The following is a 25191-nucleotide window of genomic DNA, read 5'->3' as shown; positions in this document are numbered from 1 at the left end:
AGAAAGAAATGGCAGCGAAGAAATAATGGTGGATGCTAAGACTCATGGAGCGCATTTAAAGATATGGCTTCCACAATTCATACAAGCATTCTTCATCAACAATTTGATTTAAATGAATATGTATTAAAGAGGAAACACATCTAGAAACTTCTTAACATGAAATCTGAGAGGAACATGAAACAATTATGAAAATACTAAAGAGAAGAGACATAGTGGAATCCCAAAACAAAGGAATCACCATAGATATTGCATTAATATTCTGTGAAACATACATGTCAAAAGAACCATAACCTTGCCTTCACAAAATAATACGAAGTTTCTTTCCAAAAATTTGAACCTTTCCTTTGTTCATCAAAATTGCATATATAGGCCTTTTGGATAGAGATAGCTCATTAGAGAGATATTCTTTCTTCATTTGGTTCATTATACCAAAAACATTTCAAGTAATTCCAGTGTGTCCGAATGCACAACTATAATGCACAACTATTTTAACTATAATGTACTCATATAACAGAACAAAGTAAAAACATTAATTAAAAATAACACAAAATTAGTTGAAATGCCTAAGATTGTTGGGTTGTGTTATATTCTTTCCACAACTAACCCACGTAGTTAACCAGGGGGTTAGAAGGTGGGCGGAGCCCCCCCTTCGTTGCACCGATTGCGTAGCGGGGGGGAGTCACAGGGGGCTTTGTGCATGATTTTCGCACATGGTTTTGGATGCGATGGTTTTTGGTCCATGGTTTTGGACGCGATGGTTTTTGGTCCATGGTATTGGATGCTTCGACATGTATAAATATTTATTGTAACATTGAAAGGAACATAATGAAAAATCAAGCTGGTGGTCCTGGTTTTGGGATCCAGGGGAAAATCTGTGTATATGTGTTTTATGTGTTATGCTCTCGCTATTGTTTATTTTTTGTGTTTTAGAATTTGTATGCAACTAATTTCTGTACGGGGTTAAAACCTACAAAGATGGCATGATTCGGAGGATCTTTAAGAGTGGTGAGATGATGCGGCATAGTGAGGAGCATGTGGAGCCCGAGGATTAACAACATGTACGAGTGGTGGATTAACAAATTGTTCACACCGTTGCTATAAGGCTGGAGGGGGTCCAAGAGCAGCGCTGAACCACCTGTAGCTAATATTCAGATCAATCACACTCGAGTAGTCCAACCTGTGATGAAAAAGACTTCTAACCATCCCGAGTAGTTGAAATTCCTTCTTTAAGAAATTCACCACAGTTTTTCCCTTAAGAGTGGTTGTTTTCTCATAAGATGATCCTGCCCTACTTTTAGCTTCTATCATTTTCTGATTGTATTGTTCTTGAGGCAACAGTTCCCCATGAGGCCCCTAAAGGTTAGGTAACCCAACCTATATAATACTGTCAAAATTTTCATTGAAATAAGCCACATCCTTTTGTACCTTGACGAGGCTTTGTTCTACTCTAGCTCTAGCTTCTTCTTTCGAAACCACCTTGGAGATCTCCATCACTGCACTGACTCTATCTGCTATGTCTATAGGTCTCAGCTCCTTGGTTGGCCTCTCATTCAAGAAATGAATAAATCTCTGAGCAATTTGGGAATTCCTTATACTCATCTCTTTATCATTAATTATTGATGATTCATACTCCACACTAATGACCCTTTGATCATGTATTAAAGTCACATGTTCCCAGATGAGATTCATTTCCTCAATGATCTCATGCCACACCAATTTCCTGGCTTCAAGGAGAGACGTGTTTCCCTTCAGCTTAGCCTTCAATTTGTTTATCTCCTATGTTGTAGTTTGTAGGTTTTTAGTGACAGGTGTAGCATTGGTAACTACAGTTTGCAGTTGTTTCTCCTTCTAAGCTAATTAGGCTTTGGCAGTATCTAAGTCCCTTCGTGTCTTCTTTAGTTGACCTTCAGAAAGCTATAACTCAGTCAAAGTCTGGGTGAGGCGCTCAGTGGGGTTCTGGGGATCTTCAGGCACTATTACCAGAAACACATGAGAGTCAATCTTATTTTGAAATTCACTTATTGTCTGTTCCAGATCCGATACTTTATCCTTGCTATCTGTCAACTCCTTCATCAGCGTCTCTTTCTCCATCTCGACCTGTGCCAGCTCCTCTGTCTGGACATGTTTACTACCAGGCATCTTTAGCCTATGCCTTAATTCCTAATTTTCCTTCTAAGTTGATTGTAGAATGGCTTCCACAATTGATCCATAATCCCAGTTTAATTATCAACTCTTTATATGATTCCTTCTAGAGATATAAATCTCTGGAGTTAGCCTTCTCCATTTTTACTTTATTAGAGACTTTTCCTATATATGTCTCAGCTTTACTAATAGTCATGAGGTTCTTACCCAGATCATTATATAACATCTCCCCAACCTGCTTATGTAAGTTGACCTTATCTAGCAAAGGGCCACTGGGTAAGCTCAGGGAAACATCCAAGGTTTTGAAGTGGGAGATTGTAGGCAAGGACTGCACTGATGGGTGTTGCACTGAAATTCTCATCTCATCCTTCTCTAGGTCCATAGCAGTCAGGAGTCGAGTATGGCGAGGTGTCGATTGGGAAGTTATTTCTCTCTGCATTCTCTCCTTGGACTTTTTGTTTCTTTCCTCAATAACTTTTCCTAGGGGCCAACTAGATCTTGTTGCAGCAACACTGTCCTCAGGGTCAGGAATGACTACTTCAGCTGTGGATGAAGTTGTGACTGATGGTGGATTTTCCATATTAATCTGAAAAACTGGATGATCAAACATTGGTTTCTCTAGTTATATCCCCACTTATTTTTCTTCTTCTTCCTCTTCTAGACCTTGACTCCTTGCTTTTTTATTTATATGTTCTTCCTCCATGTATCCCCTGCTAAGGCAACGAGCCTTTTTGATGCTTTTCCCGTGCTTACTGGGGATTTAGTCTCCATTTTTGTATTAAGAGGCCATGAGTCAAAGTTATCTTTCCATTCAATTTCGGGATTACGGTCATGCACGTAAGTTGATTCTTTAATGTTTTCTCTCCTTCGAGCAATGATGCCTTGGGGATAATAATTACAAGTGTCTCCCTTTTCAAGCTCCATGGATTCAAGTAGGGCCTCAACTACTTTAAAAGTCTGCCTTGTGTTTACCACAAAAGGACCTACTGGCTGTCCCATTTTAAAAATGTAGCCTTTCTTTGCTGGTACAAAATGAAGCAGGTCTACACTGAGGATATGTCAGATGAATTCAAGGGCAAAGATCCTCATGGGCATGAATACTAGCAAGCGGTATGGATGAAGTTCACAACCATAAACCTGAATCTCTGTGTAATCCTCATAGAGGTACCAATCTCCTATCATAACATCCTTGCTGAGTTGGAGGAACTCTTTTTGCTGTAGGAAGATTCTGGGTGGTGGGGTCCCATGGATGATCTGGTATGCAATGGCCATGAAGGTCGAGATGAATTGGGAGTACCTGCCCAAGACGGGTCTTCTTCTCACAGAGATATTCCAGTCAAAGACATAATTTTGTTTCTTGTTGGGAGAAAACACTTGAAGGTCCAAACATTGAAATTCTTCAATATGGGTATACAGGAACAAGTAAAACAAAAGGGAATAACAACAAAAGTAAGAAGATGTGGGGAAATAGCAGAGATGAAAACATATGGAAACAGATAGGTAGAGTGGGATGTTGAGTAAGAAATCAGGCTATTTCATTTTATGCAGATACCCCAGGATGGCTTTATTTACTATTTGTGAGCTATCTTCACCCATTAAACAAGTGATTGCAATTAGGATGAGTCGAACAGATTTTTGGAAGAGGGTTATTGGGAACCACTCCTCTGAGGGAAGGGATTTAACTTTAGGGGCGAGGATTTGGTCCAGGAAGGATTGTTGTTCATCGGGAGGGAGAGTAATGAAGTGATGAACCAGGGTAGCGTCGATGAATGATTGCATTGTGGAAGAAATAGGAAAAATTAAAGCCCTTTGGATCAAGGTAGGAGTTACTTCCAGGATTTTAGTCCCTGAGGTAGAAACAAAGTAGTTCTTATCTTCTTTGTATGTTGTGGCAAGTCAGGATATAAATTTAGGGAAATGGTGAACTGAAGGCATGATTTGAAAATACAGATCGGAGTCGACAACCCTAAAAGGGTCTTCTTTCCTCACATGGTTAGCAAACAGTTCAAAGCAGAGGTCGAAAAGTGAATAAGGACAAATTGGGTCTACAATTTGACTCTCAGAATCCACCAAGGGCTTGACACCAGTAGACTTGACCTCACGGGTTTTAGGAGTTGCGAGTGCAATTTGATTCATTTTATTGAGCGAATCAAAGAAAAAATGTAGGTGCTCGGGGTGTTAGATTACTTGGAGCCTGTAGGAGTATATGAAAGCAACGTTGGAAGTGGTCCTTATACATTTCAGGTACTCGGAGTGGTAGATCCTACGCAGGTGACTAAGCAGGGATATTCTTGCTGGGACTGTATAGTAGCTGCCGGGAAGCGTAGGTTTGGGCGATAGGTTATTATATAGTAAAAGAGCGCAACTGTTCAAGTGGTGGGCTTAGGGATTGGAGTAAGGGATACGTGGTGGTTTAGGGTTGGTTTGTAGATAAGGAAGTAAAGATCAGAAGCGGGAGCACACCATCATATCTTACCTTTACCTTTACCTTTAGGCCCTGTGGCCTCCGGTCATGAGGAGCCCATTTGGCAGGTAGCCCCACCTTGCTACAACAGGTAGTGCTCTGAACAGAACGAGCTCTTTGCTTGCCCCCTGAAGTAATCTGGACCGTCAGATCAACATTCAAATTATCAACGTCGGCATTGCTCATCCTGTTAATTCTCGTGCAAGTCATGCCATCAGAGTTGGTTTAGGAGCGTCGGTGGTGTTGAGGGACGACGATCCTGGTGAGAGGAATGCGCCCTTTACCTCGTGCTTAAAAGAACTCATCGATCCCCTTGATCACTTTGAGTTGCGGTTAAGTCTGAACCTCTAGTTTGTAATGCATGTTGCGCCGTGAACTGAGTGTCGAGAGAGGTCAGTCGTTATGATTTCGCTTGAGAGTGATTATTCCATTAATTTTGGTGAACACTGCAATATTGCAATCTTTGGAGAAGCATATTAGGGCTGGAGATAACAAAGATGACAAGCAAAACTCATCACGACCTTGATGAATTAGAGAAAGGGTTCTAGTTTATCAAAGCCAAAGTGTGCGTAGTGAGGGAAGAATGTGACAATGGTGTCGTTTGATTCACAACGTCTCTTTGTAGGCATATGACAAGAAGAAATGAAATCGAACTCCGAGCGCAGTTGGTGGCAAGAAGAAGTGAAAGCGAAACCACAAAATAAAACCTCACGGACCTTTAACCTAATACTCTGAGTGGCTCCCCGAGTGCTCTACAAATCGCTGAAATTGCGAGTCAAACTCGTGTTGACCACGAGTCAAACTCGTATTGACCACGAGTTTGACTCATTGAAATTCAAATCGGCTCGTTTGGTTAACGATGAGAGTTAGAATCGTGAGTACTCGTGAGTAATAAAAAATTCTTGTAACACTGGTCTAGAATAAGTTTTCAAATTGTTTAATAAATTTTATTTAAAATAATGAAATTATAAATTAGTAAAATAATGAATTTAAAAAAAATGGTTAAAATAACAAAATTAAATTATTAAATTTATAAAAATTAAATTTTCTCATTTTTATTTATAGATTTAAAAATATATTCCCATGTTTTAATAAATAAAGAAAAAGATAAACCAATGAAGCTTCTAGTTTTATCTTATATTATATTCAATCAGATACTTGGCAAATGACCCAAACTTTCAACAATAAGATTTTAGAAAGGAAAAAAATGAAAATAAATATAATTATCTACCTGTGTAGAATGGTTGTGATAAGATTATTTTTATGTAAATTGTAATAAGATAATTTTTATGTTATTCCTTACCGTTACAATAATTAAAATGTTGCATAGACATTAATATATTTTGCGTAGCTGAAATCATCCGCGAGGAGAAAAATACATGCATTTTTTTTTTTCTATATATTTTCTCATTAGATGTTCTGAATCAATTTTGGTCAAAATTTCTGGAAACCATAAATTTAAGTGGTTTGAGTTAGCATTTTTACTTTTTGGTTTTGTATAGGATTTTAAGATTTTACATTTGTTTATGTATTAAAATTTTAGCATTTCTACTTTTTGGTTTTGTATAGATTTTTAAGATTTTAAATTGGTTTATGTATTAAAATGTATTTTAATTAATGAAAAAAAAATCGTATTAAAGAATGGATTGTTTTTTAAAGACAATTAGTTTTTTTAATATGTAGAGTAATTGCTAAGTTATTGGGTTAGTTGCTTGATAAGAACAAGTGAATTGTGGAATTTGGAATTTGAAACTCGAACATCCTCATATAACACTTTTTTTTCAGACGAAAAAATCAGCATGGTATTATATTGAGCAGATATAATAGGCATTACAAAAGGACCAAATGTATAGCGGCTGCCAGAAACAATAAGCAGTGCCTATCCAAGCTTTATACAGGAAAAAACCGACCAAAGATCGAATCAAAGACCTAAAAAAACCTTCAGCATGTCGTCAAAAGAGCAAAAGACATCTCTGATATGAGGAGGCTATGCTTCCAAGAAAAATTGTTATTTGAATAACTATTACCAATTGAACTATTTCACAGCGATAACTAATTAAAATGTTTCATAGACACTATTTAAAAATAAAAATTTTATAAATATAAAATTATATATATATATATATATATATATATATATAAAATTAAATTTTAATTTCATAAAAAAATATTTGATTAGCCAAAAATTCATATTCATTAAAACTAAGAAAATAGCATAATGACCCTAAACCTAGGTAAAAAAGTAAAACATACTACCCACCTAGTAATAAGTGTTATTTTTCCCTAATAACTATTTGTGTTAACCTACCTTTATGAATAATCATTAAAAACAAATAAAAACAAATAACTTTCATGCTAATTGACCATTCAATGTTCAATGATGTTAGGCTTTCCAATTTTCTGAACGATTTCCAATGACCTGGGTTTTTGTTTCTCGTTCATTCGTCGTTATTTTCCGCCATAGCTAGAGGAATCTCTTTCAATATATCCACTTCTAATGATGGAATGCATTGGTGAATAAATTTAAAAGTGAGACTACTTTGCTTTTGCATGTGATTGGTATGTTGAAGTTGGAAACCTAAAATGAAATGATATTTTAAGGTTCACGAGATTAAAAATAGCTTATGAGATCATTAGTTCCCTGTTTTTCGTTTTTTGCAATTCAATCATTTTCCGATTCAAAATGATGATGAGTGGACCCAACCTTCCAACAATCCCCTCGCTAAAAAGACAATGCCAAGAAACTGATGCTAACATGTTCTCACGACTTTCTCTGATGTCTTTGAATGCATCACATTCCAAAATGATTTTTTTTTGTACACACCCATTCTTCCCTAGCGTCTTTAGGCCTTTTCCACTGTCCTGTTTCACACCAAAGTTGATGTGGGTTGGTCCTTAATTGAGCAATAAGAACCTTTGCCCTCTACAAAATGCTAGCTCCAATGAACTCTTTTTGTTGTAGATCACACGTAGGGTTGAATTCCTCAATTTAATATTTCTTCTTTCTACCCAACTCTTTTCCCCTTTGCCCTCCACAAAATGCTAGCTCCAATGAACTCTTTTTGTTGTAGATCACACGTAGGGTTGAATTCCTCAATTTAATATTTCTTCTTTCTATCCAACTTTTTTCCCCATACCTTTTTATGAAACTTCTCCATAACAAAATCCTTTAGCTCCTTGCTATATGTGTGACAGGCATTGAGGTAGATATGATATTTTTGCATCCATGTGTAGTTTTGTTTCATCCATGTTTTCTTTCTTTCACTCATGCCTTTATTGAAGATAACATTAGGCCATCTACCTACTCTCATTTGTTCAATTCTTTTTAGATATCTTATGAGCTGCACCATAACAATTGCTTGAATGGAAGTTGCTCATGTTCCACCATAGCAATTGCTTCAATGGAAGTTGCTCATGTTTCACTCAACATTATCTCATAAGGTACTGAACTTTTTATTTTGAACTTGCTCATGATCAAGCGTTTTTAGATTTTCTCAATTTGTTTCCATTTTGAGACAAGAGTGCTACTAGCCCATAATTCACACCCATATAGCACCACTGGACAAAGTAGGAGTCCAAAAAGCACTTTAATCGTTTTTCAATCTCATAACTCTGCCTCTCTACATCTGTTTTGAAGAGCATATAATGCTTTCCACCCTCCTAAAATTCTCTTCTTTCTGTAGTCCTCCCAATTGAGTTTGTTGTTGAAATCAATCCCAAGGTACTTGTACTCATTTACTTCTTCAAGAATGTTGTCTTCAAAGAAGAAAGTATGTTGGCCGTGCTTCCTGTTATTTGAAAAAAGCATTATTTTGGTCTTGCTAGTATTGACTTGCATCCCCATTGCTCTACAAAAATGCTCAAGGGAATATAAGTGCATTTTCAATCCATGGGCTGATTTAGAAATCAATACAATATCATCAGCATATAAAAGAAGCTTTATCACAAACTCCCCCAGCCGAACACCATCTCCACCTTGCAGATTTAGCCACTCTTCCAATTAATCAATATATAAACCAAAAAGAGTAGAGATAGAGGGCAACCTTGCTTGACTCCAATGTCACTTCTAAAGATTTTTGAAATACTCGCTGAGGTTCTAATTTTGAATTTCACTTCTTCATAAAGTCTATGGACAGCGGCTCTATAATGCACAGGAATTTCAAGTTCTTCCATTCTACGCGACAACTTATTCCTAGGGACTGTGTCAAATGCTTTTTTGAAGTCAACAAAGCAACAAAATACTTCTTCTTTGTCCTCCCAAACCTTTTCAACAATGTGTCTCAACGTGATGCCATGATCCACTATAGAATGTTTCAGCCTAAAACCTGCTTGTCCTCTCGCCCCCTTTTCTTTTACTTCTGCCCACTTGCTAATTTTGTTTTCTACTATGCTGCGGAAAAGATTTGCAAACAAAGGATTGATCATAATTGTTCTATAGTTGGATGGATTATTAATGTATCCACTCTTAAAAAGGGGTATTGCTAGGCTGGTTGTCTAGTGTCTTGGGAATCCTCGCTGAATGATGTTGTTGAATATTTCCATGACATGTGGTGCAAGAGTGTTCATTCCCCATTTTAGATACTTTGCTTGAAGTTCAACCAAGTCCTTTGCCTTTCCTGTTTTCAACTTCTTAATTCCATTATCCACCACCTGTAATGTGAAGAGCTTTGAATTTGTGTTGATCCTAGGGGGGGGACTCCACCTTAGATTCTTTCTCATAGAGTTACCTTGCATATTCAAACCATTGATTGGTTGTAATATTATTTTCAATTTTCTTCTTCCTTGGTTGCAATTCCTGCCAGAAAAGTTTTGGATTATTCTTGCTTAAATATATTAACTCTTCTCTCCTTGTTTGCATGAACTCATTTTTTTTCCTTTTTAGTATCTGCTTATATAACTTTACATTCATCTTCTCATTTCCTGCCTTTTTCAAGGTTCTCTTTCCATTTTGCATTGCTCATCAAACCAAGCATTTACAAGAAAACAATTTGATTCTGATTTCCTATTTTTTGCTCTTCTGCACTTCTCAAGTGCACTTTGAGTTATATTTGTTAACTCATCACTGTTGAAGCTTTTGAAACCAGTTTTCTCCTTTCAAATTGATCTCTCTAACATTGTCTTGAAGATAGTACCATTTTCTTATGTCAAAAGAATTTTTCCCTTGATAGTGATTGTCGAGAGCATTGGGTTTTCCTCCTATGCTACATTTCTTCTAACCATGATAACCTTATATAAATTAGGTTATGGTCTGATTTTAAGTCCCAAATATGCTCTCCAATACTAACTTCGTCTATCTTTTCTATTAAGCTCTGTGAACACATCACATAGTCAACGACACTTGCCCCATTGTATGTGTTGCTAGTGAAGTTCCCAGACCTTTTCCATCTATATAGACCATTGCAAATAATTAAGTTGAAAGCCCCACATAGTGTAAGCAACTCCCCTGCAAAATGATTGCTAACTTTGTCATCTTTTGAACACCTTACCCATTGGGGTTTCTCCTCTTCAGTGAGCCAAATAGGATTATTATCCTCTTTGCAACAAAGAATGCTAGCTTGATTATTTGTTGTTCTAGCATTGAAATCTCTCACCAAAAGAACTTTTCCCTGCTGAGAGTACACAACAATATGTTGTTTTAAAGTTGCATACAGATCCTCGCTGTCAAGCCCCTTATTTTTGTAAGTTTTTGAGACTTAAGGGGCAAAATAGCATGCTGCAATTCTTATGTGATTCTCATTCTCTGATATTTTCAACCATAAATATTGTTTATTTGCATCTTCTTTAATTAACTGAATGTGACGACCTTCTTTTTCATTCACTAAAACTAGTATTCCCCCATGCACTTTGCCATTTTCTGCTACCTTGTTCCAAACTGCCAACTTCAAATAACCGTCAAACACAAGAGTTTTGCAACCATCATGCTCATGAGTTTCTGTGAGACAAATTATGTCTCTACCTTCCGCAATAGGCCCTAACCCAGGTCCCCTCCTCCAAGGGTAACCTCTACAATTCCAACAAACTAAACTTAAGTAGACCTTGGTAGGATTTCACTGCTACACAGTTTGGCACATAAGACTCAAATTTGAGTCTTCACCCCTTTTCGTCCATGCAACTCTTGTTGTTTTTATCTCTATTGTTGAATTCTCTGATGATTGACCGGAGAGGCTTATTTTACAGCCCAATATAATGTGTAATATTGTCCTTTTGTCAGCAAAATTGAATTTTTGTTCATTTAAGTCAAAATAAAAAAATCTAAAAATCTAAAAAAAAATAAATTAAATAATTATATAAAATATTTAAATAATATCGACTCATAAAAAAATTGCACGTGAAAAATTAGATCTCTCAATTTATATTACATCCGTATTTAAAATAAATTTATGCAGTTTATAAACACATTTTTCTTTCTATGGTGAATTGAATTAATAGAGATGTGATTAAAAAAAATGAAAATTTAACATTATGGAATGACCGAAAAGGTTTTGGAATCACAATGCTTTTACCTTTTATAAGTTTTGAAACCCCGATGCTTTTACCTTTTATGTCAACTTACATTTAAAATGAATGAGCGATATATTTGAATGTTGGGATGAGAGAATGATTTCACGATCAACAATGTGGCGGGATCAAAATGATGGAAAAATAAAATGAAAATTTAACAACGTGAAAGGAGCCAAAACGTTTTTGGAATCAGTTTTCAGTTTTCATTACATTTAAGTTGAACTATGGAGCTTTAGTAGTTTCGTAAAATGAATACATGATATTGCAGAGTCTATAAAAGACAAAAAAACTGGCAAGTGGCAAGTCCGCACAACTACTCATGCCTGATGGTTTGCAACCATCTCCTCTATTCTCCTTAATCACCAGTCTACATAGGTTGGTTCATGCATTCATGTATTCTCTAGTTTATAATATAAACCAGTTTTTTCTTCTATAAAGATTTATTTATATAATGCTCTCTTTCGCAACTTCACTATAAGGTTGGCTGAGACATATAAAATGTATTTGGAGTTCTTTCAGAATTCTTCCATTGAGCACATTAACAGGGCACATAACAAATCAACGAATGAATTATCGAAAAAAATACCACGGGACACAGAAGAAGGCATGCACATCGTGATGAAAATAGAAGCAGAGAAGACAGAAGTTGAAAATCTAAAAGTGTCGGGATAGATCGCTGAAGCGGGATCAAGAAAATAGATCCTCATAGCAGATAAGTCCAACATGTGTTATTCTCTTCTGGATACAACATGGGTATTATTTCTCGCTATAAATATAGAACATCTAATTGAAACCCTATTTCTCTCTGCTCGACCATCGATGGTTGTAATCAAAATGTAGAGTCTATCATTTAAAAAACAATTGAAATCGACTTTGGCTAAGAAGTTGAAATAAAGGAATGACAGTGAGTTTCATTTTTTAAATAAATTATAACACTACTTTTCATGAATTATTTTTTAGTAAATTAAAAAAGGAGCAAACTAAAGAAACTGAAAAACTATTCACATACCTCTAAGAATATTCCCATATTATCAAACCTTGGTCATTCATGATTTAAAATTTTGAAATGGTTCAATCTCAATTCCAATATAAAAGCTTTAGAGTAAATATAATTTCTTTTGATTTTTAAATTTAAATAATTGAATTTCATTTAATTAAAAGTTTAATGATAGAATTTTAACTTGATCAAACATGCTAACACCTAGATCTCCAAACCCTTCATACTAGAATTGATAACTCTATGTTCTTTTTAGGATATATATATATATATATATATATATATATATATATATATATAATTTTTGGTTTTCTTGTTTTTCCATGACTTGTGATACTAGACTTTGGCTAAGAAACCATAATCCAAGGACATCTAAGTTACAAAAATCACCTAGGGATCACACGTAACCTAGGCCACACAAAACCTTAATATAACTAGGTTTTTTTGTACCGACATGGTTTTGAATTGATGACTTTCACACAAAAAAATACCTTAATAAAAAATCTTGTTACCAACTATTCTACATCTCCATCCTACATTATCACTCTTTGTAATTATGCTTTTTTTTTTTTAATCATATTGTTGCTAGCTTTACTATCCTCTTGTTTTATTTATTATGATATGATAGACCTTTGTAAGTTTATTAGCACTAGAAATAACGCCTGAAATCTTGCCTAAAGTTACGCTGGAATTTGCACGAAATTACGTCATAAATAGTATCGAGAATAACGCCAGAAATAGTGCCTAGAATAACGCTGGAAATAGTGCAAGGAATAGAGTTGGGTATAACGCAAGTTTTAGTGCTGAAATTAATGCCAGGATTTGCTTCCAGTTTGGCTCTTGGTTTGGCTTCTAGTTTTATGTCTGGTTTTGCTTCTCGTTTTGCTTTTAGTTTTTCTTCTAGTATCGCTTACGGGCTGGTTTCCAGTTTTACATCCAAATTTTCTTCTCATTTTTCTTCTAGTTTTGCTTCTAGTGTGACTTCTAGTTTGGCTTCCAGTTTTTCTCCTAGTGTGGATTCCAATTTTTCTTCCAGTTTTGCTTCTAGTGTGGGATCCAATTTTTCTTCTAGTTTTGATTATAGTGTGACTTCCAATTCTACTTCTAGTGTGGTTTCCATTTTTTCTTCTAGTTTTTCTTGTAGTGTGCTATCCAATTTTTCTTATAGTTTTTATTGTAGAGTGGCTTCCAATTTTACTTCTAGTGTGGCTTCTAATTTTGCTTCCAATTAATTGGCTTCTATTGTTACTTATTTTTTGCTTCCAAATATGATTATTGTTTTGCATACAGTTAAATTAATATGTTTTATTTTAATTTAATTAGTTAAATATATCATGTCTCTTAAATAAGTTATATCATTATACATCATATGAATGCATTTGAAATGTTTTATAAGATAACATTTATAAATAATTTTTAGGGAAACAAACATCCATACAAATTAACAACATCATTATACTTATTAAATCTCCACCAAAATAGAATCTACAACATCTAGTATATATAGAATAACAGGATAATTATTGTAACATGATCATCATCTATAATTAAAACAAGTGAGTTAGACATCTATAATTTAAGTGAATTGAACAACATCCATCATGAGCGGTAAATTAAAACCATCAAACGAAATAAATATGCATCTAAATCATCATCCACTTTCAAGATATAAAAGTTGACGAGTCAATACTTACAAGATCATCATTATATATAAATAAAACAAGTGAAATTCACATATAATAGTAGATCAATAACATGTGAAAATGATGCATGTCCAACAATCAACATCACTCAAAATGATACATCATGTATAAATGATATAAATAAAAATGATGAATTATGTAAGACAAAATGATACAAGTTAATATGATACGTAATGTCCAAATGATATAACTCAAAATGATACATGTCAAAGTGATACAACTCAATAATATGGTACAGGAGGCTGTGAAAATGATACATATGAGAGTAACCATGAAAATTAACATCATAACAATATATAAAAAATGATCCATGAAGCAGTCTATATGATCATGAATGCCACTAGATTCTACCAACAAATGCCTCATGATCATGACCATCATCGTGATCATCATCATCATCATCATCTTTATTGACATCAACCTCATTTTGATCTATATCTGTGTCATCATGAACATCATATTCCATCTCAACATCGTACCCAACGTGTTCTAAATCTATGTTATGAGGGTCATTCAGATCTTCTGGAAGATCCTTGTTTAGCAAAAAAAAACATTTAGAATGAAAAGTTGTTATTTATTCATGCAATAATTAATTTCTATGTTATATATCTAATATTACAACATATAAAATGAAATAATAATCATATTACATCATATCAAAGTGCAGATACGATAATAAAATTTCAAATAAGTTACAACTAAGATTCCATTCCAATTATGTAAAATATTTAGCAATTCTAATAAATGTTAGTAAAGATCTTTAAAAAAAAATGTTATACAATTTAACTATCAATCGCAATTTCTATTACACAAGCTTAAGTACAAACCCTCTCCACTTTTTCCTATACATTTCCACACTCAAGGGAAGGGATGGTCAATGTTTCTTTTCAATGTTGAGTATCCAGATGTAGTAAAGGTGCTGAAGATGAAATGGTTATGGGGAATGAGACTAGAGTCAACTCCAGGTGGAGAAAAAGGATCAATGGCACAAGTGCAATTGCAACTAGTAGCGTTAACTCTCTAGTTGTAAGAAGTGGTGAAAGGAAGCTTCTCTTTGTCTATGTCGCTTCCTGGAGAAATGGTTATCTTTGAAGCTCACTTTTAGAATATCTAGGAGATAGGGAGATCGTTCCACCCTAGGTTTAGGCTTTGAAGTCAAAACAAGTCAAAAACTTGTGGGAGGATGAAAGAAATTGACTTTAGTCTAAGAATGAAGGCAAGGAAGGTGACTTAGAGGTGACCTCGGGCTACTGAAAGGGATGCTACACGTCTGCACTGAAACTGTAAGTTGATTGTTCATTGCAACTTCTACAGGGTAAACACTTTTTATATAAATTATTGTTGTAAATTATTTGTACTTACCTAACAGTTTGAGAACATATTCAAGGTTGAGTTTCCAGGACTAGTAATTAGGATTCAAAGTTGAAACCAAGATAATTCATGGAATCTATGAATTGGCATTGGTCACTTCACAAATTGGGCATGATGTACCTCTATTCATTGGTGAACGTATGGATTTTAGATGTTGCGGCAATTTTCAACTAAAGAAATCGAACTTCCTTATGAAATAGCCTCTTATTAGTGAATTAGAATTGTGTTAAAATCCATTTGGAATTAGGCTTAAAACCTAATGCAAACATAGTCAATTATGCCCTTTGTTGATCAAGAGCATTGATCCCAGCAAATGTTTCTTTTGGTCAATTGTATACAAGTTGAATGTTAAGCATTAGTTATGTGAATTACAACCATGCATCATAGGTAGGATCTTTTAACTCGCTTGGACTAACAAATGATCCTTAAACTCTGTGTGTCAAAGTTCAAGTTTTATAGATGAATTACATTGACAACTGATTAATGAATTGCATTGGAAACAATCATTGAGTTTTAGATACATCATTGTTTTATTTTATATGGGTGAAAGCATGAATATGAGTTACACTTTTGGGCCAAATGTGGCAATGAAATTTCAAGTTTTTCCTCTTTTATCGAATTGCAACCCTTAAAATTCATATAAGCATTGTGAATTTTGATTCAGAGTGGAAAAAAAAATATGTGAAGAATTATGTTTTTTTTCCAAATGATATTTTTTTCAAAAACATTTAGTGTTGTATAATGTCTCAATTTTCCATTAAATGCAATATATGTCCTTGCAAATTTTGGAAAAACTTAAGAGGTATGTGTGTGTTCACCTAGCATAACTTAGTCATATATATATATATATATATATATATATATATATATATATATATATATATATGAGCATGATCTGCAAGGAGAGAAATAAGTTTTTCATATTAAATTTTTTTTTTATGTAAAATTATATTTTTATTATTTTTCAAAAATTGCAAAGTAATATTTCAATTGTAGTTTGGAGACACGTGTTCATGTATGTTTTTTTCAACTCTTTTAATAAATTGAAAAACCAAGGGCACCCTTTTGAAGAGGACTCCCCAAAGAAGATAGTGGTATTTTTTGATTGTGTATATTTTATGTTTGATTTTTTTTCAATCCCTTTGAAATTGTCCAAAAAAATTTCAAGCATTATGTAAAAGAAATTAGATAGAAAAATATCATATGAATTCAAAAATGTCAAACCCATATGCTATTGGATAGAGGGTTCCTTCTCCAATCCAACATGATCAACTCTACCACTTAAGGACAATTTTTTCTTGGAGCCCGCTAGGGTACAAAATAGTGTTGCACAGAAATATGTAGAAGATGAGCTAAAAATCAGTTTTTTAGGCCCTCAAAAGCTTGATCGAGTACTTAAAATGCTAGACCGAGTGTTTGAAATTCACATTTCAAATAGCTCAATCGAGGGTTTAAGAACCCTAGATCGGCCCTTAACATGGTTAAACAGAGACTCGATCAAGTTATCATAATTATCTAAAAAAAGGAAAAAAGCCTCTCAATACTTGTCTTTAAACAAATTATAAAATTTATTTATTCCACAAAAATGATTTTTATAAATATTCAAATATATTCCAAACTCTAATATTCCTTAATTATAAATCCAAATTTTATTTTTTTACCAAGAATATATATATATATATATAATAAAAAATTAACTTTGCTTTTTCATTTTTGAAATTCTTAAAAAAGATAATTTGTTTATTGTTTTGATTTTAGATATAGCATTCTTTTATACTTAATCATTTGATAATTTTTTTATGTACAAATTTTCAATAAAAGTAAATCAAATTATAATAAATAAATAAATAAAACAACAAACTAAACTAAACTAAATTTTATAATATTATTATTTTAAAAATAATAAATCTAGATTATTCAAATTCAAATTAGTCAAATATTGGTTTAAAATTTATGATTTCCTTATGTTTTTTATTTATTTATTTTAAAAAATTATATTGCAAACCTAATTCAGGAGTAAAAATTTCTATATATAGTTCACACTTGTGCGGGCTGATCACAGAATTGAGTGCAATCATATTTTACAAGTTGAGAGAGATTTATAACCGCAGATACCATTGCATCCATTACAACTATATTAATTATAACTTACAATCCCTGAACAAGTGGATATCTATATCTATATATATATATATATATATATATATATATATATATATATATATATATATGACCAAGGGAATCTTGTTTATTAACTCTTCGTGAATTTTATAAAATGTACATTTTCAGTAGAATTGAGTGCAATCATATTTTACAAGTCGAGGGAATCTTGTTTATTAACTCTTCGTGAATTTTATAAAATGTACATTTTCAGTAGAATTGAGTGCAATCATATTTTATAAGTTGAGAGAGATTTATAACCGCAGATACCATTGCATCCATTACAACTATATTAATTATAACTTACAGTTCTTGAACAAGTGGATATATATATATATATATATATATATTATATATATATATATATATATATATATGACTGAGGGAATCTTGTTTATTAACTCTTCGTGAATTTCATAAAATGTACATTTTTAGCAGCGTGAAATTCACATGTTTTGAGTTACACTTATTCATATAAAAATTATAATATTTATTAAAATCAAATTGATCAATTTTCTTATGTTTAATTAATTTATTAATTAAGTTTATTTATAATAAAATTATTATTTAATTTATAATATTGAAAATTTAAATCAGAGTAAAAACTAGTTTTTAAGTTATTAATTTTTTTTTATCGTTAAAACTATGCTACGCTATTATTTACATTAAAACAGAAAGCAGTTACAACCATGAAGTCCTGTGCCAGAGGCCATGGATGGCACTCTGGTCTTACAGCGCTAAAAAAACCACCCGTTTAGGGTCCTTAGCACTCGAATGACTACCCACGCAGGGGCCTTGACATGAAAACTTTTCATCCACACAGTGGCAGCAACCTTGAGACCAAGCGCCCACGCAGGGGCGCTTCCACAGAAATTGAAAGCCCACGCAGGGGCGCTACCACAGACATTGAAAGCCCACGCAGGGGCTATAAACCTTAGAACATCAGTGAGGGCAGAAGTGGACAAGTAAAAGAAAATTTTCATCAGACACCTTCGCAGGGGCGTGGAAACACCCTAAGCAGTAGAATTCATATACAAAACAGAGACATTCATAACTCCACCCTGAGCAGTAAAATTCACATACAAAACAGAGACATTCCGAACATACTAGCTATCGTGGACAAAAACAGAGCATCTAAGACAAGGAGGAGAGTGAGTGAGCGGTCGATTAATCGTCCGGCTCCTCCTCATATATCCAGCACAATCCTTCCGGGGGGGGGGGGGGCAATCTGCCTTAGCTTTCTTTGACGAGGGCTCTGGCTGAGCCGCTGGAGGGTCAGTGTCTGGTCTTGGGCAGTCCTCCGGCAGTCCTTCAGCAGCTCTGGAGCTCTCGGCCTGATGCGGCTGTGGGCGGGGCTGCTCCCCGACCTCCTCCACCGGTTCTTCCAGAAAAAGAACAGATACATGAGCATTGATGCGCGAATTGGCCTGGGGGCTGTTGATGGAAAAAACCGCAGTTCCAAACGCTGGGAGAGGATTGGAACCCGCTTCAGAGCTGCCCGCATCCATGAATTGGCGCGATTGCAAGGGGTTGGCTTCCTCAACTCGGTGACATAAACAGCGGCAGCAGCGAGAAGAGACATTCTCCACAGATGGGCGCGAAGTTCCGCCTCTTCCTGAGCCTCTACGGCTGATGAGGCGTTGTCTGAGCTTGACCATGGTGGTCTTATATGCCAGATAGCGAAACGGAGCAGGGTGAACAGACACACACCCGTCGCCCACACCAACAGGCTTGCTCCCAAATCCAATTGCAACAGGGGCGCCTTGAGCCAGACCTCCGGAGATTGACACCCGAAATCCCAATTCCCTCCACTGTAAATGATCCACATCAAAACATTCCTTAACTGCAATGTATTTATGCCTCTCTGCCATGTCTCGGCCCTCTCCCTCCATAACTGCACACAGCAACCAAGACTATGCTCCGGACCAGGCATTAATTTGCCGTCTCTTCCCTTCTCAGCACCCACACTTGCAGACCCCGCCGGCTGCTCGTAGTGAATGCTCGCCTTAAACCTGGTACCGCCCATGGTGACCAGGTGGCGGTCCCATGTCCTCTCCCGTGGCACCCGCATCCGAGGAGTTTTTAAGTTATTAAATTACAAATATAAGAATATTACAATTTCAATTGCTAGTGGCATAGAATCATTTTTCAAATCTATACACCAACACACAAGAAATGTAATAAGAAATTAATCCACACCATTGTTAATCACCTATTCAAATGTAATTAGTAACTAATTTTATTTTATTTTTATTTTTATTTATTTATTTATTTATTTTTTAACCATCAAATACGTACTTTTTTAAAGTTTGCATATCATTATTGATGTTTACATAAATTTTAAAATTTTCATCTTTAAGGCTTGATCAACCTCCTAACCTGGGTTACACAGGAGCTCTCGATCGAGCGTTGGTTTAAATGCTCGATTGAGTGCTTAAAATTGCTTAATTGAGCATCCTTTTTTCACCAAAACGCACCCTAGTTTCGCCAAAAATTGTAACCCATCTCCATGTTTTAACCCATAACTTTTTTCACAATGATCTATGTTGATGAAATAAATAGGAAATATGCCTAGTGTTTATGGGTCATATGTTATCAAAGAAGTTGAATTTGTAGCCTTGAAGGAGATGTAGCAGCTTGATGAGAAAATTGAGGGGGTAGAAATCCATTTCATTTTGTTTTTCAAAGCTTGAAAGTGGGTAGCCAAAGAGGTGTTTTTGCCACCCAAAACTACACCAACACTTGTGGATAAAGAAAATATATTGAAAAGCACAAACTTTGGTAACAATGAATTGAGAAAAAAATGTTGAAATAGTTGATGTTGTAAAAACAAGACATTTCATCTTGCTTGTCAAAGCTTGCAAGTGGGCAACCAAAGAGGTGTTTCTGCCACCAAAAACTACACCGACACTTGGGTGATCAAGAAGACAAATTGAGAAGCAAAAGCATAGGTAACAGTGGATTGAAAAGTAGATTTCGTAACAATGGATGTTGTAAAAATAGATGCCACAATAACACATCAATGTTAAATCTGCTGAAAATGTTGTAAAAGTTGATGTTGTAATACCTATTACTATTAAAAATGTTAAAACTACTGTAAACGTTGATGTTATGACAACCGACACTATCGAAATTGTTGAAACAATGACCAATACAACAGATTATGTAATAATATATGTTGTAACAACAGATGTTGGAACAACAAGCCATTTCATCTTGCTTGTCAAAGATTAAAAGTGGGCAGCCAAAGAGGTGTTTTTTCCACCCAATACTACACCAGCACTTGTGGGATCAAGAAAACAAATTAAGAAGCACACACATAGATAATATTGGATTAAGAAGAAGATGTTATAACAACAGATGTTGTGACGATGGATGTTGTAACAAAAAATTCCATAACAACATATCAATGTTAAATATGCTAAAAATGTTATAGTAGATATCAGTTTTTGGGATTCAACTGCGTTAAGTAAGTCATTCATGTATGACCATTTCCATGAGAGGTAGTCATAGTTGACTAATTTCTCATGATTTTTGAATAGTCCACTTAACACTCATTGTATCGGGTGATGCTCATAGGGGTGAAGAAGTGGGATTGAAACAAGTGAAATGAATCACATAGCGTCAATCATCACTTTTGGAACTTGCACATGTAACCAAGACTTCCCGGGAGGTCACCCATCTTAGATCACCTCTGGCTCAAGCGTGCTTAACTATGGAGTTTCCCCACAATCAAGCCCACTTATCTTTCTACCCAATTTGCAAAACATTAGCAGGTATTGTGCCTCATGAACCATTCAAGTAGATTTCCCTTCCCTTATAGTAGTTGATGTTGTAACACCCATTACTGTTGAAATGATAACACTACTGTAAAGGTTCATGTTATAACAACTTCTACTATTTAAACTAATGAAATAGTTACCATTATAGTGGATGTTGTAACAACAGATGTTGTACCAGAAAATGTTGCAACAATTAAGGGGGTAGAAAGCCATTTCATCTTGCTTGTCAAAGCTTGAAAGTGGGCAACCAAGGAGGTGTTTCTGCCACCCAACACGACACTAGCACTTGGGGAATCAAGAAAAGAAATTGAGAAGCACAGATGTAGGTAACAACAAATTAAGAAGTATATGTTGTAACAACGATGTGTAACATCACCAAACCCCTCAAATACTATTATAATATATATATATATATATATATATATATATATATATATATATATAGATATAGATATATATATATATATTAGTCCCTATCGAATGCAGTGACCTTTGTTCACCGCATCATCCCGTCGTCGACCTGTTAAGAGGGTCCACCTCTGACTAATCGCAGGACTTCCAAGTTGGTGTGTCAGCCAACTCATCCTGGTTGAGATCATCCAAATCTATCCCATGTTGTGCTGCACAATCCTCTAGAGATTTCTATCTCAACCCACAGCCTCTAGGGGGCCCAATATGTTATAGGGCTCTATAGATTACATCCCAACCAACAACTTCCAAGGACCCAAGATATTATAGGGCTCCATACACTTTGTCTCACCCCACAACCTCTAGCGATCCAAGTTTTTACATGGATCGAGGGATCCCATTTCAAACCACAACCTCCAAGGAACCCAAAACTATTATAGGGTTCTAGAGACTATCAGCTCAACCCATAGCCTCCAGGGAAAATGAGAGCCAATCCCCTTCTCGCCTCTCTTATTTTACATTACCTACTTATCGAACCAAATTTCTCTGTTTTTCTGTTGCTTGAATTGTGTCTCCTCTCTCCTTCAACATGAATTCGAATACCATGCCTTTCCTTCTTTTCTTGGCTCGCATTTACTACTTCACCCTTGATTTATTGCACTACATAGTTCACCTCTTGGTTTCTTTCCCTTTTCCTTGTGAAGGTTCCCAAGTGCATGGGCTTATGTACCTTCCTTGTAGTTCATTCAATTTTAAGAAAAAGTTCATTAATTCATGCACCAACCAACTTTTAATGGTTATCCCAAACATTTCAGATTTTCTGCACAAGAAAACCTCAACCTCCCAAGCAAGTGACCCTCCTCCCCAAATCTGAAATCCGTGTCCCTTTTACTTAGTCCCTTTTTCTTAATTTCAAAGGATGTTGTTGTTAGGCTAGGAGGGTAACTTCGAATCAACTTATATATTGCATTATCCATATCATGAATTTATACATGAGTGGAGAGACTCTTGGGATTCCAATTCCAAGGTCTCTTGGTTTTCTCAAATGTAAATTGACAATATTTACAATAATCTTTTTAGATTGGGTGTCAAAATCCCCCCCATTAATCTGAAGGGATATTGGTGATTCCAAGCATCATTCTGAATCTTTCAAACTTTTCCCTTCCAAGTGCTTTGGTGAATATGTCTACAATCTTCTCATTTGTGGACAATGTCGTAGGTGGATTGTTTTGGCCTCAATATGATGTCAAATTAGATGGTATTTTGCATTGATGTACTTCGTTCGATCATGGAACTTAAGGTTCTTGGCCAAATTTACTATAGAAGTGTTGTCAATCAAAACAAGAGTTGAATGTACTTTTTCTCCTGCAAATATTCTATAATTTTCCCGACCCACACAATTTCCTTTGTTGCTTCAACTGCTACCACATATTTTCCCTTAGTTGTGGAATCTGTTGGAACTGACTGTTTGCATGACCTCAAGGAGACAACTCCTTATCCAAGAATTATAACATAAATTAGAGTAGATACTCTAGTTTCTTTATCTCCACCGAAATGTAAATCAGAGTGTCCAATCAAGCTGAAGTCATCCACTTGTGTACACTTGAGTCCAAAGTCTTGAGTTCCCTTCAAGTACTTTAGAAGTTTTTTGCAGCAGACCAGTGACCCTCACAAGGATTTTGCATAAACTTGGAGAGGATTCCAACAACAAATGAATGTCTGGTCTAGTAGTAGTCAGGTAGTTTAGACTTCCTATGAGTTGTTTGTACTTTTTTGCATCCTCAAATTATTTTACTTCAGTGGATGTGAGCTTTAAGTTTTTTTTCCATTGTAGTAGTTAAGGGATTGCACTCATCCATGCCAAACCTATTCAACAGATCTCCAATATACTTGTTCTAAGAGAGAAATATAAATTTCATATACTGAGTTACTTCAATACTAAGATAGTAGTGAACATAGCCCAAATATGTCATTTCAAAAACCTTCCTCAGTTCTTTCTTTATGGATGCAATGCAACTCTCATTGTTCCCTGTCATTAGAAGATCATCTACATACACCACAAGATATACAAATTTATTTCCAACTTTCTTGACAAAAAAAATTGCATCATTGAGATCATAATGTTTTAAATTGAGTTTTATAGGATTCTCAGTTAAATTCTCGTACCAGGATCGCGGTGCTAACTTGAGGCCATATAATGAGTTTACAAGATTCCATACTTTGTGTTTCTGACCCTTCACAACAAATCTTGCTGGTTGGGACATAAAAACATTCTCTTTCATATCCCCATTCAAGAAAGTAACTTTTACATCCATTTGATGGACTTGTCAACTGTTTTGTGCTTCCAAGGCAAAGTGTGTCTGGATGGTAGACCATTTTACTCTGGGGGGAATTCTTCTCATAATTGACCCCTTCCTTCTATGAAAAACCTTTTTCCACAAGCCTGGCTTTGTGTTTGTCAAGTGAGCAAACAACTTTATACTTGTTTTTGAATACCCACTTGAAGCCCATTGGTTTGGTCCCCAATAAAGGATAAACCAACTTCCAGGTACCATTCTTTAGCAAAGCATCACATTATTTTTTCTTCGCGTCTTTCCATTCATCATGGGAAGCGGCTTGTTTGGAGGAAGTTGGTTTGAAATCTATAGAAAAATTCAATTCGAAATCATAAGAAACATCCCTATCAACAAGTGAATTAGAATCATCTACATCACCTCCATTCTATTTATTTGAGCTTATTGTTCCTATCTTTCCAACCTCATCACGACGAAAATTTTCAAGTGTCTTTGTCATCCATTTTAGAGGACCTTTCCGAGATGGCTCAGGCTACTCAGTTGATTGAGTTGGGGCTAAATCAATATTTAGTCTCCTAATTCTGTCAATCACATCACTCAAAGTGTCATCAGTGGCTAGAGCTTCATGTGGGGGACAGAGTGCTTCAGAAGAAGGTTCCATATATTGATCTAGTATAGTAATCCTCCCTTGAAGATGTGGAATCTCATTATCAAAATATTGAAAAGAATTTTCATGTATGAATCTATCCAAGCGATCAAGTTGTTGCTCAACAACATTTTCAGTCTTGGAAGATTCAAGAAAGATCACATCTATAAATATTATAAACTTCTTATTAACTTTATCATAGAGACGGTCTGCTCTGAAGGTATTTGAGTACCCCAAGAAGATACATTTGCAACTCCTTGCATCGATTTTGTTTCTTTGTTCCTTGGGTATCAAGGCATAATAGGTGGAACCAAAAATCATTGTGTCGAGAGGCCCTCTACAACCCAGTATATGAGGGAGATGTTGTCATGTAACGTAAGGTTACATTAAAAAATATGAGGGAGATGTTGTCACCTAATGTAAAGTTACATTAAAAAAAATATTAAAAAATATGAAGGAGATGTTGTCACTTATGTGTCGGCTAATATATATTGTATATGTTGAATATTTGTGTAACATTATTATATATGTAAAAAAATATTAAAAAATAGGAAGGAGATGTTGTCACTTATGTGTCAGCTAATATATATTGTATATGCCGAAGATCTGTGTAACATTATTATATGTGTTGGCTAATATTAACAAACTAAATTTTGAAAATGATATATATACAATTTAAAAAGAGATCGATTAGCTTATTCATTGAATAACAAAGAAAATTAG

Source organism: Pinus tabuliformis, chromosome 2_1 (genome assembly GCF_031772625.1).
Source record: "Pinus tabuliformis cultivar Carrire ecotype Pingquan chromosome 2_1, CPIR1, whole genome shotgun sequence".
In the NCBI taxonomy this organism is placed as follows: domain Eukaryota; kingdom Viridiplantae; phylum Streptophyta; class Pinopsida; order Pinales; family Pinaceae; genus Pinus; species Pinus tabuliformis.
The sequence above is the reverse complement of the archived record's forward strand: the minus strand, read 5'-3'. Positions refer to the sequence as shown.